The sequence below is a fragment of the Eptatretus burgeri genome, chromosome 6 (assembly GCF_056783735.1).
Source record: "Eptatretus burgeri isolate ZD-2024b chromosome 6, Ebu_testis_v1, whole genome shotgun sequence".
NCBI lineage: Eukaryota > Metazoa > Chordata > Myxini > Myxiniformes > Myxinidae > Eptatretus > Eptatretus burgeri.
This window is the reverse complement of record NC_140966.1, coordinates 20,084,331-20,101,780: the sequence shown is the minus strand read 5'-3', so window position 1 is coordinate 20,101,780 and position 17,450 is coordinate 20,084,331. Positions and strand designations below refer to the sequence as shown.

The 17,450-nt window shown below is 39.8% G+C and overlaps 1 protein-coding gene and 1 pseudogene across 3 annotated transcripts in view; both read right to left on the bottom strand.

The window, feature by feature from the left end:
• Positions 1–17,450, bottom strand: part of DGKZ (diacylglycerol kinase zeta) — a 746,996-nt gene that overhangs the window by 536,082 nt on the left and 193,464 nt on the right. The gene's annotated exons all lie outside the window — the stretch shown is intronic.
• On the bottom strand, positions 6,648–6,788 carry LOC147024379 (signal recognition particle RNA; annotated as a pseudogene).

The following is a 17,450-nucleotide window of genomic DNA, read 5'->3' as shown; positions in this document are numbered from 1 at the left end:
GGATTAATGAGGACAGCGTCCTTCGGAGGAATGTTGAGCCAGATATATAACATCTGCTAGCATGTGTTGGTGGTGGTGGAAGACTCCATTTTTTATTTTCAAAAAGAGTAAGCCTCTGTTTGTGATGGTAATCCCAACAAAATTCCAAATACCTGTCCTAATGGGTGGGGGCATTGCATCAGCAACATGTCCTCACCTAAGTAATGTTACATGCAAAAAAAAAAAATATATATATATATAATAATAATACATATACATATAGATAAAGATACAGCCAAAACTATATATTATCCATGACAGACATACCACCTTGAATTATTTAATTATATGCATGTGCATTATAAAAAACACATAGATATGTACGTCTGTTAAATAAATACAGCAAAAGTTCATGGCTCAGGTGAACCACCAACCAGGTGGAGAATAAATACACAGGAGAACCAGGTTCACCAGGTGAACAACCAAATACTTTCTGAATAAGCATCAAATAATGTTTAAATCTTAAAATCTGATTATCACTGGAAGAGAAATATATGTAAATATCTACCATATCATTTGAATCTCCGCAGGGACCATTTTTTTTTAACCTCCACCACCGAAGGTGGACGGAAGTTATGTTTTCACTCCTGTCTGTCTGTTTGTTTGTTTGTTTTTCTGATTAATTTCTTTCTGAGTAGTTCATTGATATCATTCCTGTTTTACACAGTACTACCAGCTCATTACATCAGCTACCAGTACATTTGCCAGGACCCTGAGGAATTGAGCTACCTCCACCACTGTAGGTGGACAGAGGTTGTGGTTTCATCCCTGATACGAGAATTATTTGATTTTTAAAGTGATTCTTCACCATTGAGAGAAAGGGCCGAAAATGATATATAGCATGATATATCAAAACGTCTTGGGGACCGATATGTTATGCTGAATCAGGCATTGTGCGGTAAAGGTATTGTTTTGCCACCAACCGATTGCCCTCCAAGTTCTGGTTATGAGCAGGACATCTCAAGAAGTTGTGGATGGATTTGGACGAAATTTGTTGGACAATTTGGGTGTGTGACAAGGAAGAATTAAAAAAGATTTTGGTGAATAGCTGAATCCGGATACTAGAATTTGTAAAGTGATTCTTAACCACTGAGTGATTGGGCCAAAAACGATACATAGCACGAAATCTCAAAAAGTTATAGACAGATTTGGACGAAACTTATCAACCAGGTGGGTGTGTGAAATGGACAAATTGTTTCGATTTTAGTGAAGATCCAGATCTGAGTCCGATAATGTTTTTTTATTTATTTAATTGATTCTTCTTCCCCATTGAGAGATGGGGCCAAAAACAATATAAAGCATGATATCTCGAAAAGGTATGGATGAGTTGGGTAGGTGATGACAAGAACAACCGATTTGATTTTGGTTAAGGTCCGGATGCAGACTCGGAGTGGGATACAAAACGTGAACTGTTCAGCCTGGTGGAGGTATGCGCTCCACGGAGTGCCATTCCAGTTTCAAATATGGATTTACTTTTGTTGTGGGATTGTGATGGAACAACGTCAAAATATATGCTGATGGTAAACCATGAGGATGGTCGTGTCATATTGTGGCATCGTAATGTGGTGTCATTCCCACCTTGTTTGGTTGTTTTTTTTTTGAGATATAATCCCTCTGTTTTTTTTTTACTTTAAAAAAAAAGGTTTTTTCTTTGTTTCTGAAATTTTATTTAAGTAATGAAATGCTTCATGTTTTATATGTTTTGTTAATTTGGTATGGATTAAATCCATCTGTGTTATTAAATTTGGCTTATGGTAAAATTAACCCCTTCCCCCCACCCCCACCCCTACCCCCAATTAATCCTGGCTTTTGGTTCAGTCCACGATGTGGATCACCACAGATGCAGAAATGTCGATGCGATTATCTATATATTACTAAAACTCTCATCTTATATACATGTATGTATGTATGTATGTATGTATGTATGTATGTATGTATGTATGTATGTATGTATGTTCCCAAAACACAGCCAAAATGATACACAATAGCGCAAAATGTTTTGGCCCACCTTACTCACCATTCTCCTGCGGTGTGCAGTGTCAATTTTCGTTCAAATCGGGCAATGAAAAAATTATTTAAAAAATCATTTCCCGATTCAGTCAAGTACTCTTCGGGAGAATTTGATCAATGCAAACAACCTCAGCGGTATAGTTCACTGGAGTTATCTTTTTTTTTGTTTGATTTTTGTTTTTGTTTTGAAATGATTTTTTTATAAACTGTTGTCACAACGGGAACCCAACGGGTTCACGGTTCATCTAGTCACTTTTAAAAATAATACAATGCTTCATGTTTTGTATATTTTGTTATTTTGGTATGGATTAAATCCATCTGTGTTGTTAAATTGTTTTGATACTTGTTTCAGTTGATTTGGGGGATGGTTTGGATTTGCATTGCTTCTGGAATGGTTCTGTCCAGTGTCCATTTTCACCCCCTCCCACAATCCGGCCTGGTTTGGTTGAGTCCACATTTACGTTTGATTTATTTTTGTAATAAAACGATTAATATTTTATATATTTTTAAATTTTGGGTTGCGTGCACTCGAACAGAAACAAACTAACTTCCTCATGTTGGAATCACCATCATAGCTTCAGCAGTTATTGAGTTAGGTCAGGCTACAGTTTAACATTGTTTTGAGATGGGAAGAAGAAGTACAAATTAGTGTTTTATCGATCTCCCGCTGTGGTACTTTAATGATGTATTCTGGCGTCTTTTTAAGTCTTGGTAGCTCAGAAAACACTCGTGAATAAAAGGTATGGCTTTTAAATTATTTGGACTTCAGTCTATAGTAGTTTATGAGCTACAATGTATACATTTGAATGGGTGGCCATTTTTTTTTCGGTATCGTCTTTTTATATGGAGTGCGACCAAACTTCATGATAAGGACTACATATCAGGTTAAGATAAGTGTGGGTCCCTTGAGGCATAGCAGAGTATAAATTTTGGATGATGCAGGTGAGATGGCAGGGTTTATTATGGAGTTTTCATCCTACATTTACACAAGATCAGTCAGGGGAACTTCCAAGAACTGAGAGTACCTATCTTGGAGTTAAGCAAGGGCTTCTTGAAGAGATCCAAGTAAAAATGGAAGAAGTAATGAACAGCGAGGAAAACAGCTCGGAGAAAACTAAGGGCTCCAGCGCCATATGACATGCATCAAGGAGTATTGAGGGAGGTGACAGGGCAGAGAAGAGTGATATTACTGGATTACTTTAACAGATCATAGAAGTCGGGACAGGTACCAGAAGACTTAAGTCACAAATGTAATACCACGATTTAAGAAAAGATCCAGAGAATAATTGGGGAACTATAGACCTGTTTGCTTGACTTGAGTTGTGAAAAAGGTGTTGTGGATGTTAATTCAGCAATGGATAGGGAACCATTTGAATAATTTCCAAACTACTTAAAGGTAGTCATCACGGATATATGAATGGGAGATCATGTTCAACAAATTTATTGGAGTTCTATGAAGTACTTTCTGATTGGGTGGATGAGGGAAGTGCAGTATATGCAGTTTATCAAAACTTTCAAAAAAGTTTTTCAGAAGTTACCACACAGAAAGCTGTTGACTCAATGGAGTGGCTGGTTGGGTAGCTAACTGAATTGGAAACTGGCTTAGTGATGCAGGGTTATTTCACTCAGATAGAAAGGAAAGAGTGATTGTGAGTGGGATGATGTCTAGATGGGAGGATGTAAGTAATGGGGTACCCCAGTGATCAGCTTCAGCACCTTTGATATGCATAACAAGAACGCAAGTGAGCACAATATACGCCCGAACAAGAAGGTCTATACAGAATTGTGCTATTACATGGAAAATAGCATCATGGTTGCCATGGCAACCACTTTAGATGATGAACGTATGTTGCGACACACCGTCTCCACAGTTTGTACCTATGTACCAAATATGAAATGTGAAAGTTGAAAACTTTGGGAGTTAGAGTGCGGACAGGAACGGACGGACAGACAGACAGACAGACAGACAGACGGACGGACAACTGGTATCACATTATACGACCCGATATATATATATAAATGGAGTATAAAAAATAGTGTGGTAGATAAAAACATGAGAAAGGAAAAAATAACTTGCACCAAAAACTTTAACATTTTCATGCTCACGCTCACGCTCACGCTGACGCTCACGCCGGGGGTATCGCTATAGCTCTCTGTTCTTTGAACAGGCGAGTTAAAAATGAAAATAGCGACTACATAATGCAAGGGGCAGTCTTGGAGCATATCACACAGGAGAAGGATCTTGAGGTGGCAATATATATGGAGTGTAAGCAGACAGGACAGTGCCAGGCAGCCATAGGTAAAGGTAACAGGGTTTTAGATTGTTTTCATCAATGGGTAAATTACAAATCAAAAGAGGTAGTGTTAACACTATATCGGAATTTAGTTCGGCCTCATCTCGAATATTGTGTTCAGTTTTGGTCATCTTGTCCGAGGAAGGATATAACTGCCACAGAAAAGGGTACAGCATAGTTCAACCGCATTGGTCTCAGGCCAAGCTCGACTAATCTATGGGAAGCAACGGAAAGAGACAGGAATTTTTGCAAAGAAAGGAGATAAATTTAAGGGGAGAGATATTGGGGTGGCAGAGATATTTAAAAGAATGAAGGGGATAGACAAATAGGTGCAGAATAATTTTACAGCAGAATGGACACTGACAGTAAAAGGGGGCCACAGTTTAAGAGTAAAGAACAGGGAAGTTTGGATAATAGTAATGCAGGGGTATTTCACTCAGAGTGGTGAATGCATGGAATGGTCTTCCTGCAAGGGTAGCAACAACCACTGAGCGCACACACACACACACACACACACACACACACACACACACACACACACACACACACACACACACACACACACACACACACACACACACACACACACACACACACACACACACACACACACACACACACACACACACACACACCTTTCAATTACCACATATATTTTCAAACAACAATTTCAGTTGTAAAATCCAGACAGTTTCTCAGACAAGTGATATTTTCTCTTGGCATTTATGTTACGCTGGGGAAAGTAAAATCCTCCTTGCACAAAGTAACTAAAATCAGAACACACCGTACGTGTCAGGCAAGCCACAACAGACCTTATAAGCTGATTTGGGTTGACATTATGTGGGTGGGGCAGAGAGCACAGTTGCTCACATGTCATCAATTAATGATTCCTTGAATAACTGATGGCAAAGTGGGCCACACACCGAGCTTGGCGCAGAGCACAGCTGTGTTTGGTTATCAGGTGTTCACCACCTTTCAAACTACGTGATGAGGCCTTATCGTTAAGAGGGAAACTGCACAACCAGATGGAAATAAATGTCAACTGCCAGGGTATTCTGAGACATTGCCCTAAAAAAAAACCACAACGGTTCTGCTTAATCATAGGAATGCATGTTTTCAAAAGAACCTTGCAATGCAAACAAAGCGTGGAAATCCAATCCGACCAAAAGCTACGATGGTTTGCTGCATCAGCAATTCCGCAGTAAAAAGCTATGAGTTTTTAATATGATCAGTTCGAAAAAAATAACGCACATTTGCCAATAGTGTACAGCAATGCAATGCATCACAGTTAATGCACATACAATGACAAACAAGGAAGGGAATAGGAACACGATGTTAAAGCTATTATTTCAAAGTGAATGTTTAAAATAACATTGGATGGCTGTGTGACGTAAAATGAAACATGAAATTCCAATTGTTCTTCCTGTCCAATATTCTTGATCAACTCAATGCTAACAAATAGCTAAAGGGCACAATATTAATATTCTGTTGACATCCTCAAATGTAGAGAATACCCCTCACCACCCCCCCCCCACCCACCTCCACCCCCTAAACATGTCTGGATTGATGTCAGCCTCACATGCATTGTCTCTGGAAAAGGAAAACAGCATGACAAGTTAATTCGCAGAAATAATGAAAATCATGTGTTGATTGGGGTGGCAGCAGACCTCAAAGATCATTTCTGAACTCTTTAGTTCAATAGTGAAGGTGAATCCCACGATATATGTGCATGTGTTTGTGTGTGAGTGTGTGTGAGCGTGAGTGTGTGTCTTTTCGATTATTGTTTTTCAAAAGAGGGTGCTGCATTCGTATCCATTCTCAAATAGGAACAGCAAGCTGGCTGTCTCATCTGCACTCACTTGTGGACTTAAATCCCTCACTCAAGATACCTTTTGCCAGAATAGGTCCTGAGGTATAATATAGAACAAGTCACACGAGTGAAGGCTAGTGTCCCTCACTCTTGATCAGATGAAGGGGTAATGGCTGAAATGTCAGGTTCTCCTTACGTGCCAGGGCAATTAGAACAGCTCAATCAACATCCTGTTGACTTCATCCATTGCAAGCCCTTAGGTAATTGTAGTTTGTGAAAGCATTTTTAAATATATATATATATATATATATATATATATATATATATATATATATATATATATATATATATATATATGTTGTTCGTCTTTCGGCTGCTCCCGTTAGGGGTCGCCACAGCGGATCATCCGTTATGATCCGCATACTGATTTGGCAGAGGTTTTACGCCGGATGCCCTTCCTGACACAACCCTGGTCGCCTCTTACGACACAGGGATATGGATTGGGTTTCGCCATGATTCCGGGCTGCCCTACACCCTCTCATAGCGTGGCCCAGTGCAGAGCACCCGTCCTCAAGCGATCCTCCAACCCAAGCCTCCGAGTAGCCGGATTACAGGCGCACGCCACTACGCCCGGTATATATATATATATATATATATATATATATATATATATATATATATATATATATATATATATATATATATATATATATATATATATATATATATATATATATATATATATATATATATATATATATATATATATATATATATATATATATTCCAGGAGATTGTTAAGACCCAGAGTCATCAAAAATGATCTGGAAACAAAGGAAAGGAACAAGTCAACCACAATGAGTGGACTTGCATCACCAAAAGATACGACCAAGTAGTGTAGGCTGATAATTCCACACAGAAGGTCGTTAATGAGCCAACTGTGTTTTTCCGACATTCAAATCGTGAGCCAGCCACTCTCCTGAAACCAAGTGGACTTCCTGGGTCCACCATCTGGTGCAAATTTTGAGCACTTACTTGTGAAATGTCGAGTTTGGCTTAAATTCTTGAGCTGACGATACATTGTCAGATTTGTGCGCCGCAAACAGGGCACCGCATCCACAAGTGCCACGTCAATCAGATGGAGCTTATGGTGGGTGTCCCATCTGCTAAGATGAGTTGATGAACGTAAAATATCCCACAGTGTCTTTCGTGAAGAGTAAGCGAGTTATCAACAGCATCCTGAACAAATTCCAAATTCCTGGGATTTTGCCGAACGTCACAACTGGCCCTGCATCAGGCTCATGAAAGACTTGGGCCAAAACCTTTCCAACTGGCTGACCTCACAAAAATGTTTGGGTCATGAAAGTATTGACAGCTCTGAGCTGCCTCACCGAGGTTAGAATCTCAGCCCAGCTATAAACGGTCATCTTGGTGTTATGCAGGAAGGGCGAGGCATTAATAATGGATGTGCTTAACCTCAGGTAGATGTTAAACTGGGTGTCCATTCGGCTGGTATTAGTCGGTGGATTTTAAAGAACCCACAGTGTTCCTCACGAAGAGTAGACGAGCTATCACCGGAACCCTTAACAAATTCCAACTTCCTTATTTGACCTAATTGAATGAATAATCAAAGTTGGGCCAAAATTTTTGCCAGCCAACCCCACAATAAAGTCGAGTTCGAACTACTCCTCTACCAGACTCAATGGCATATATTTAGAGCATCCACTCTGATTCTGAGAGGTTAGTGGTTTGAGCCCGAACCGTGTCATATCAAAGACTTCAAAAATGGTACAAACTGCTTCCTTGCTTGACTCTCAGCATTTTAAAAGGATAGAGCATGAACAAATGGCCATGGGTTGGCAATCATAGCACAGGCTTTGATCAGACCCAATCAACCGACTCTACTCCTCAGACCCTGCCAATCGACTCCTCTGCTCAGCCAACCTACTCGATAATGACCTCCTCCTCAGTTGAACCTCCTTATAAGGTAACTAGCAAGTCTGCAGCACCAAGGCAAATTGTTTGTTGCTCAATTTTTTTATTTTTAAATTCTCAGTCCAGTGAAACAGTTACAGTAAGGGTGTATAGATGTCCTTGCTGTTCACAATGTCCCGAGCCTTGAGTTGTCAATAAGTAGAATCTCACAACATATTGCCAAGCCACGCTTTATCTCAGCATTTATCGACGTGAATAATGAAAATGTTAAAATGTCCAAATCAATGCTTTTGGACTGCACACTCCCAGGGACATTGGTGACTAATATGGTACTATTTTCATAATTCTTTGACCAGTGGTTTTGGAGAAGAGGCAAAACTGACACAAAGACAATGGATATATGTATAGATGTGCATATATATATATATATATATATATATATATATATATATATATATATATATATATATATATATATATATATATATATATATCATGGCAGATAGTGAGGCCAAAAAGTTTGTATGAAAAGATTTCTTCAAGAAGATTGTTGACAAAGTAGATGGGGGGGGGGGGGTGGGGGCAGGGGTTCCAGATGTTCCTTTCAGAGAGACATAGTGAGAGTGGGGGATTTGTCATCATTGAAAGACATGTTCCACGTGTTGGACCAGCATGTGATTGCATCCAGGTCTGCAAAGAGTGAAGAGGCTGCTGCTTGCCGGTCTGAGGGATGACAGATGGTACGGCAGAGGGTGGAGTCATCAGCAAAGAGATAAAGAGGATTTTCCAGAGAGTCGGAGAGATCATTGTTGAAGAACTCCAGCCTGGACAGGATGAGGGGATGTGAGAATTCCATTGAGAGCCACACGTTGACTGCGACTGGAAAGGAAGTTTGCGAGCCAAGAGTGGAGATTGCCTTGGATATCATAGGAAGAGAGCTTGGTGAGCAGGGCATGGTGCCATACCATTTCGAAAGCACGCGATGTGTCCAGGGAGATGGCTCTGATCTCATGTCTGGCATTGAGGATCCTCATCCATTTTAAGGAAAGCAGGAGCAGCATGCCCAGGGTAGAGTGACGCAGACTAAATCCAAATTGATGATCAGAAATCAGGCCATTGGAGAAGAGGAAGGATTTAATGTCGGAAGTGATGATGGATTCCGTGACCTTGCTGACGATAGCAGGAGCAGGCAAATTGGTCTGCAGTTGCAGGGATGTTTTTGCACCTTTTTTTGCAGGGTGGTAATATTAGCTGATTTCCAAGCACATGTCCGATGGCCCTGTGGAAATGAGATGGTGAATAAAAGAAAGAGACAGTGAGCAAGAGCAGCAGAGCAAGTTTTTAGGACACGTGGGCTGATGCCGTGTGGATCGGTTGCAGAATCAGAGTCGGGGTTTGAAAGCAAGCTCTCCACCTTGTCAGGAGAAAAGGACACAGAGTCCAGGGACAGGTGGGTGCGACTGGGTAAGGTGGGGAGAGAAAACGATTGGTTTGAGACACAAGATTTAGAAGCAAACACCGAGTTTAGGCATTCAGCCTTTTCACGTGCGGTATCAGCTGTGCGGCCATTTGACGTAAGAGAGGGGATGGAGGGGAGAACATACACCAGAAACAGACTTAACTATATGCCACCAGTATTTCTATGAGGGAGACAGGTTTGAGAGTTCAGACTTGAGATTAGAAAGATGTTGTTTTCTGGCTCTCCTGATGGTAGATACACACTTGTTCCCAGCTTTGTGTAAGGAACTGAGATTACCTTCAGTTGGGTTTACCTTCCATGGGGTGAAGGCAAGTTGTTTCAGGACAACTGCCTCGCCACAAGCTTCAGTGTACCATGGGCGGGAGGAAGGGAAGGACAAATGAAGACAAGATGGGATAAGTTTATGGATGAGAGAGAGCAAATTTCTTTGAAAAATTTCCCAGGATGAGTTGATGTCAGAGAAAGTAGAGATGGGAGACCAGTGTAGAAGTTTGATGGCTGCTTGGAGACCCTGCTTGTCGACTTGAGTGAAATGCCAGACTCGACGGTGCTGAGGTCGGTCTCTAATAACAGCCAGAGAGAGGTTTACTTTGACAAGCACGTGATCAGATGAACCGGATTGGAGCAAAGGAAGGATAGCAGATATTTTCAGGGAAATTTGTCAAAATCAAATCGAGAAGAGATGGAGTACTACTGGTTGAGATCCAGGTCAGGAAGTTGACAGATTGAGTCAGTCCCAAAGAGTCACAGAAGTCTTTTGCTGAAGACCCATGGCAGGTGAGGGAGGTACCCACACCCAACCATCTGGTATGATGGCAACTGAAGTCACCACATATGAGGAAGAGAGAGTTCTGATGAGAGGATTGAAGTTGGTCCATGTTTTTGGAGAGCGAGATGTAAATGGAGTCATCACTGTTTGGTGGATGGCACAACACACATATGAACATGAGGTGAGAGTGGAGGGAAGCCAGAGCTAGAGGTATTCTTGGGGTATGGGGGAGTGAGGGCAGTGCATGGAGAGTGAGGAATGGAGTTTTTGATAAAGAGAGCAACTCTGCTGCCAGGACGAGGCTCAGGTCTGTCATTCAGAGGAGGGAGTAACCAGAGAGTGATACTGGGGAGTCAGAGACATCTTGAAGGAGAAAAGTTTCTGTTGAACAGCTTTAAGCTTTAAAGCGTTAAGAGGGAGGGGAGACAATGAGAGCAAGCACGACCAAGAGGCAGGATCGGCGGCGGGAGAGGTGGGGCGAGGGGAAGGATGAGACTTGTTTGAGGTATGGTGAAGAAGAAGGGTGCAGGCAGGAGGAGGTTTTGATATTTGAGGGATTGGGAAGAGGGGGAGGTGTGAGAGGAATATCTGTGACGTTGGAATTGAGCCCACAGATATTAGAATACCACACAGTTTGGGACATCCGAGGAGGAGCTGATACTAGAGCAGAAGACAGTGAAGAGGTGTCAAGAGCGAAGGTAGAATGTGGAGCAAGATTGAAGGTGGGAGAGAGTAAGGAGAGCTATAACAGGTGAGGAGTTAGGAGGACGTAGATTTAAGTAGACGGGGTGAATTGGCACTGAAGTTGGAAAAAAAGGACGATTGATGGAACTCGAACATATATTGCAAACTGGGATTTTTTTTTTTTAAATCTGAGATGCGATTGAAGACATTACGTGTGGGATGCGATGAAGGATAATTAAGCAAATGGAGAAGAGAAACGTTGCAGCAGTGGGACGAAGGAAAGGTCGAATTGAAAAGTCATTTAAGGAAGAAGAGTCATGAATTATGATACAATATGGGGAACCAAAACGTGTGAAAGAGGAAATTGAAACATTTTAAGAGACTGGTTTTTACATTGATGAACATTAGGTGAGATAGGTAAAGGAAAGGTTGAAGAAAAAACTGTGAAGGTGTCTGGTGAATTTGTCTCGGCTAAACAAGAAGGAAGATGGTAGGTTGGTGGAAGTTAGTTTGTTTTTGTAAACCTGCTAGTTCTGTCCTTTAATTTGAGCACATCCACACTGCGAGTTTGAACTCATCAGCGGACGCTCCTGCTCCCCGGTCGAGAGTACGCTTCTTGTCTCACCTTTGGAGGACAATGTGCCGCAACACAGTCTTGAAAATGCACTTTGTAAATTTTTGTCATTTGTGAAAGAAATTTTGTTGATCACACAATATACTCCATATCATGATATTAAAGAGTTTGATTTGTATTTCCGGCTACCACCAAAGATGGTGCTATTTCTGCCACTTGCCAATTTTGGACTTTCACTGACATCCACATTTGCTCCAGTAAATTGTTATAGTATACTTTAAAGAAAATTAAAGATGAAGTTTGCAGGATCGCTCAGATAATCTTTGATATTGGATCGCAGCAAGGTTTTTGGAACAGTGGGAAGTGGCACATGATTGCCTCATTAAAGTCAATTGGACAGCTGTGAGCGAGACATATGCCAGCTTGTAATAGCAGTGCATTGCTTTGTGCAAGCAGAAATGGTTGTGTTCCACTAAAAAAAAATAAAAATTCCTAACCACTCGATTCAGTTGGTGCACACAACTTCTGCATCACAGATTCAACATCATCATTTATCAAATGATCACATTTGTGATGCAGGAATTAGATGCGGATGTTTGAGAGTGCAGAAGTTCCAAAAATAACACTTTTTTCCATCATGAATGTGATTTGAGAAAGCCTAAAATCCTTCTACATTCCTGAAGAATCAGTTACATTTGGTTATAAATCAAACGTCGAACTAGGAGTCTGTTTAAAAAGATCACAGATAGCAGTGGAAAGAAACGTGAGGTCATCGACATACTTTGTGGAAAAAAAATGGGAAATGCATTTTAACCTAACCACTGGCATCTGCAACAAGAACAAGAGCAATCAGCAATTGTAGGCTCTCACCAAGACATGTTTTGTGTGGTGTTTGTGTACTGGTGTGTTACGTAATAACTAAAAGACATAACTATAACTGCCACTTTAGGTACAGTCCTGCAATGGAATAATCAGAAGGAACCCAAACAAGCAAACAGCAAAGTTGGAGTCATCATGAGGAACCTGGATATGATTTGGGTTTCAGCTGCTACTCTTGCACCCTCAAAGCCATCCAGACGCGGCCTCGTGAGCTATATTAAAAAAAAAATAATAATAATTCAGATTCAAAATATTAAATAATTCTGGATGCCATACCTTGCATCTAATCGGATTGAAATGTAAAACGTATATTCCCCTCGACTACGAGAGCATAATTGTGAAGTTTCACGTAGATCGATGAAGTAGTTCAAGAGAAATGTATTTTTTTTAACATTTCCGTTCAATCCAATACGGCTTTATCTCGGACCATAAAGTTAGTATCAATCATTTGTGAACACCCTGGTGTCCCCAAGGCTTGGGGAACATGTGTGTGAAGATTCCCCTCGATCTGTCCAACTGTTCTGGAGAATAATATTTTTAACGGTTTTAGGGGAAATCCAATATGGCTGCCAAACCATGTGACCGATGATGTCATAGGTGTGAACGTTTTGTTCTTCGTGGATAGGCAGTCACTGCGGTAAAGTTTCACGTCGATCTATTCAGCCATTTCAGAGAACATTTTGAAAGTTTTTTTTTTTAATATGGTTTCCAAACCACATGACCAATGACGTCAATTTTTATCTTGCCAAAACGAAGTTTTTGCAAGAGATGTTAGTCAGCTTGTATGTTGTTTTTTTTTTGTCTGTAATCACATATAAAAAATTCTGCAGAGCACAGTTATCATTGGAAATTTTTGTAACTTCGCATATCAGAGGCCTATAGAGGTCCCTTTCAGCGCATAAAATTGTGAATGTCAAGGTCAAAGGTCAAGGTCACTTTGTCGCAAATCAGGGGAGTCGACGAAACCCTTATTTTTTGAGTAATTTTGATCGGATCATCTTCAAACTTCATGGGAATATAGTTCATGGTCTGGCACTCGGCTGATTAATTTTTGGTGGTGATTGGCCTTGACCTTCATGGTTAGCGCCTGAGGTCAAATATATTTGACCCCAAAGTCAAATTTTCAAGTTTTAGGAACCATATCATGTGGTACCTCAAATTGAACACCTCAATGAGTGCTTTCTAGATATGTCAAGCTTGAGACATTATGACGTCATTTGGTGACGTTATGAGGCAAACACATATTTTTCATGGTTACTCTGTAGAACGGTTCTCATCGGAATCTCTCGTAGGCAGATATTCCTCAAGGAGTCGCTCCTGGTGGATAGCAGCTCTGTTCACCTCAGTGTGACTTAAAGAAGTCACACGTGGTCACCTTTTGGCAAGATATGGGTCACCCTGTTGGTGACATTGGTTTATTTTTCTGTTGACCAATTTATCCCACAATGACCCTCAAAAATTTTCTTACTGATCGGATGTAGCGTTCTACGTATGCAATTATGACATCACCATGAAGGGACTTATGACAGAAAAAAAAATCATACTAAAACCCCATGAGGTGTACTTGACACATGCAAAATTTCAATTTTTTCCTTGGTGTGGTTTGGGAGACACAGAGGTCCAATTTTTTCCCCCTTTTTTCCAACGTAGATGCCACACCACGTGACCGATAAATCATAATTATGATTACAACATTCTACATGAGTATTCGCTTCAACTGTGAACATTTTGTGTGAATCCGACAAGCGGTTGCAGAGAAAAACCTCTTGTTCTGTGCGGACAAACAAACAAACAAATGAAAAATCACTCAGAGTGACACTTGCCAAAACAGAATGGCACTCCGTCGAGCGCATACCTCCGCCAGGCTGAACAGTTTACATTTTGTATCTCACTGTTAGGTCCGATCTGAATCCGGACCTTAACCGAAATCAAATCGGCTTGTTCTTGTCACCTAACCAACTCTTCCACCTCGTTTTGTCACAAGTCGTCCACAACTTGTAGAGATAACATCCTATACATAGTTTTTGGCCGCATCTCTCAATGGTGAAGAATCACCTGAAAAATTCTTGAATCTGGATTCAGATCTTCAACAAATTAGAATCAATTCGTCCTTGTCACACACACAACTTGTCTACCAAATTCATGGTCATCCATCCTCAACTTTTTGAGATATCATGCAATTTCGTTTTTAGCCCCATCTCTTAATGGTGAAGAATCAGTTAAAAATTAAATAATTCTCATATCCAGATCTGGGTTTGGATTTTCACCAAAATTGAAACAATTCTTCCGAGTAGCATTCCCAACCTGTCCACCAAGTTTTGTGTTAATCAATCCATAACCTTTTGAGAAATTGTGCTCTATATCGTTTTGAGCTCCATCTCTCAATGGTGATGAATCAGTTAAAAAATAAATAATTCTCATATCCAGATCTGGATTTGGATTTTCACCAAAATTGAATCAATTCTTCCGAGTAGCATTCCCAACCTGTCCACCAAGTTTTGTGTGAATCAATCCATAACCTTTTGAGAAATTGTGCTCTATATCGTTTTTAGCCCCATCTCTCAATGGTGATGAAATAGTTTAAAAAAAAAAAACTCTCAGATCCAGATCTGGATTCAGATCTTCACCAAAATTTCGTGTTGCCATCCTTGCCTGGTCACCCACACAAACAAAAAAAATTCAAAATGATTGCTTGTCACACATTCTTTGGCCACAGTCTCCAAGCAAACAAACAAACAAACAGACAAATGCTACAGACCAACATATTTCATGAAAATAGTTTTTTGCCAACTAACAAACAAACAGACAAATGGACCCAAATGCAATACCTGCTCATCCAGTGAGAGTAATAAGTCGAAGGCCACTCAATATACTGTTTTTGAACACACACACACACACACACACACACACACACACACACACACACACACACACACACACACACACACACACACACACACACACACACACACACACACACACACACACACACACACACACATCGTGTTCATATCAACCACTCCCACATAACAGACATGACATGACATGACATGAGCACTTGTACTTTTTTAATAGCTGCACATTTAGTGATAATTCATTCTCCAAAATAGCATACGACTTATGACAAGTGTCATAAGTCACCTGCTATTTTGCAGTTACACAAGCAGGAGAACATCCACATTCACCACGAAGTACAATTCCACATCAAACTTATTTAAATGCTGTATGAAGATGTTAACTCAGGGAAAAGAAAAAATTGAAGTCTTTAAATCGAGCACAATACTTCACTTTTAAAACTTTTAAAGTTAGTGTCAGGGAAAAGTGCAATGTTTAAACTCATATATATATATATATATATATATATATATATATATATATATATATATATATATATATATCCCTGTGTCGTAAGAGGCGACCAGGGTTGTGTCAGGAAGGGCATCCGGCGTAAAACATGTGCCAAATCACTATGCGGATCATACGGATGATCCGCTGTGGCGATCCTTAACGGGAGCTGCCGAAAGAAGAAGAAGAGAATATATATATATATATATATATATATATATATATATATATATATATATATATATATATATATATATATATATATATATATATATATATATATATATATATATATATATATATATATATATATATATATATATATATATATATATATATATATATATATATATATATATATATATATATATATATATATATATATATATATATATATATATATATATATATATATATATATATATGTATATGGAGTAAAAATGATTCTCCACTTTAGCCTGGTGTTGGCTTAATGTTAAGGTGAGTGGCTTAAGATCTTCCTATCTTGAGTTTGAGCACCTGTTGTGCCGTTAAATAATCCCAGGTGGGTTGTCTCCACCTGTTATGCTTTTAAGGTCAACAAAATGAGTACCAGCTAACTGGAAACGGAGCACTGCATCAGTGGCACAGCCGTGCCCCCAGAAAATGAGGCAGCCAAACAGTCACATGCTACATATGAATGAATAATTTAAAATGCCACCTTGATTGACACCTCTTTTTATCCCGATCCAACCAAATTTATAATACAGTTTCATGGTCTTTATCCCACCATCGCGCACTTTGCTTAATGTGTTAATATACCGGGATGTGGTGGGTATGTAATGTAGAACTTTTATGGTGCCATTTGGTTCCTCAATGTCTCAGGATGTTTCATAATCAACGAAATACCAAGCACAAGGTCAATTGATATTCCCTTGATTTTACCAGAAGCCTATTTGTTGTTCGAAGTTGATCGATTGTCAAGTTTCTACCTCTAAAACCTCAATGGTTGTTGTCAGTTCAATTATAACCCAGATAGCTCACCAACGTTGGGCTACGTTTTCAACATATTGGCAAAGGTCGGCATGGTCACAGTGGATTTCCGTCAATCCAACATTTTGCAATATGTTGTAAAATCCATCCGACGTTGTGCCAACCTTGGCCCAACGGAGAAAATTACCTTGTGCCAACGTCGGTAGCCAACATCAACCCAACATTGGTGTGCTATCAATGAAGTTAGTTATTGATGATTTTTTTAAATTAACAATTTATACAGATCATAGAGCAGTATGGTACTTTTTCAGGTCCATCTTGTCATTGTTATTTGTGGATTAAGCCAACTCAGAGTTGTTTTCAGTTTGTGCTGGTTTTCATACCCCTCAGGCCCTCTGTAAATAGTTTTGACAAATTATTGTGAGTCAGTTCACCATCATCATTGTCTGCGATGATCACAATTTCACCTTGATTTCCAGGTACTTGTAATGCTGGATGACCTCAAAGGCAAGCCACACAATGCTCACACTGGGATGACAATGACACAAGAGGAGAAGCCCCAAGTGAACGATTGATACATCACTGCACAGGAATTATGTGAGTTAGTTCTCCATTTCATGCTTTTTAATGCAAACTGGATTTCATCGGTAGATTTCTTC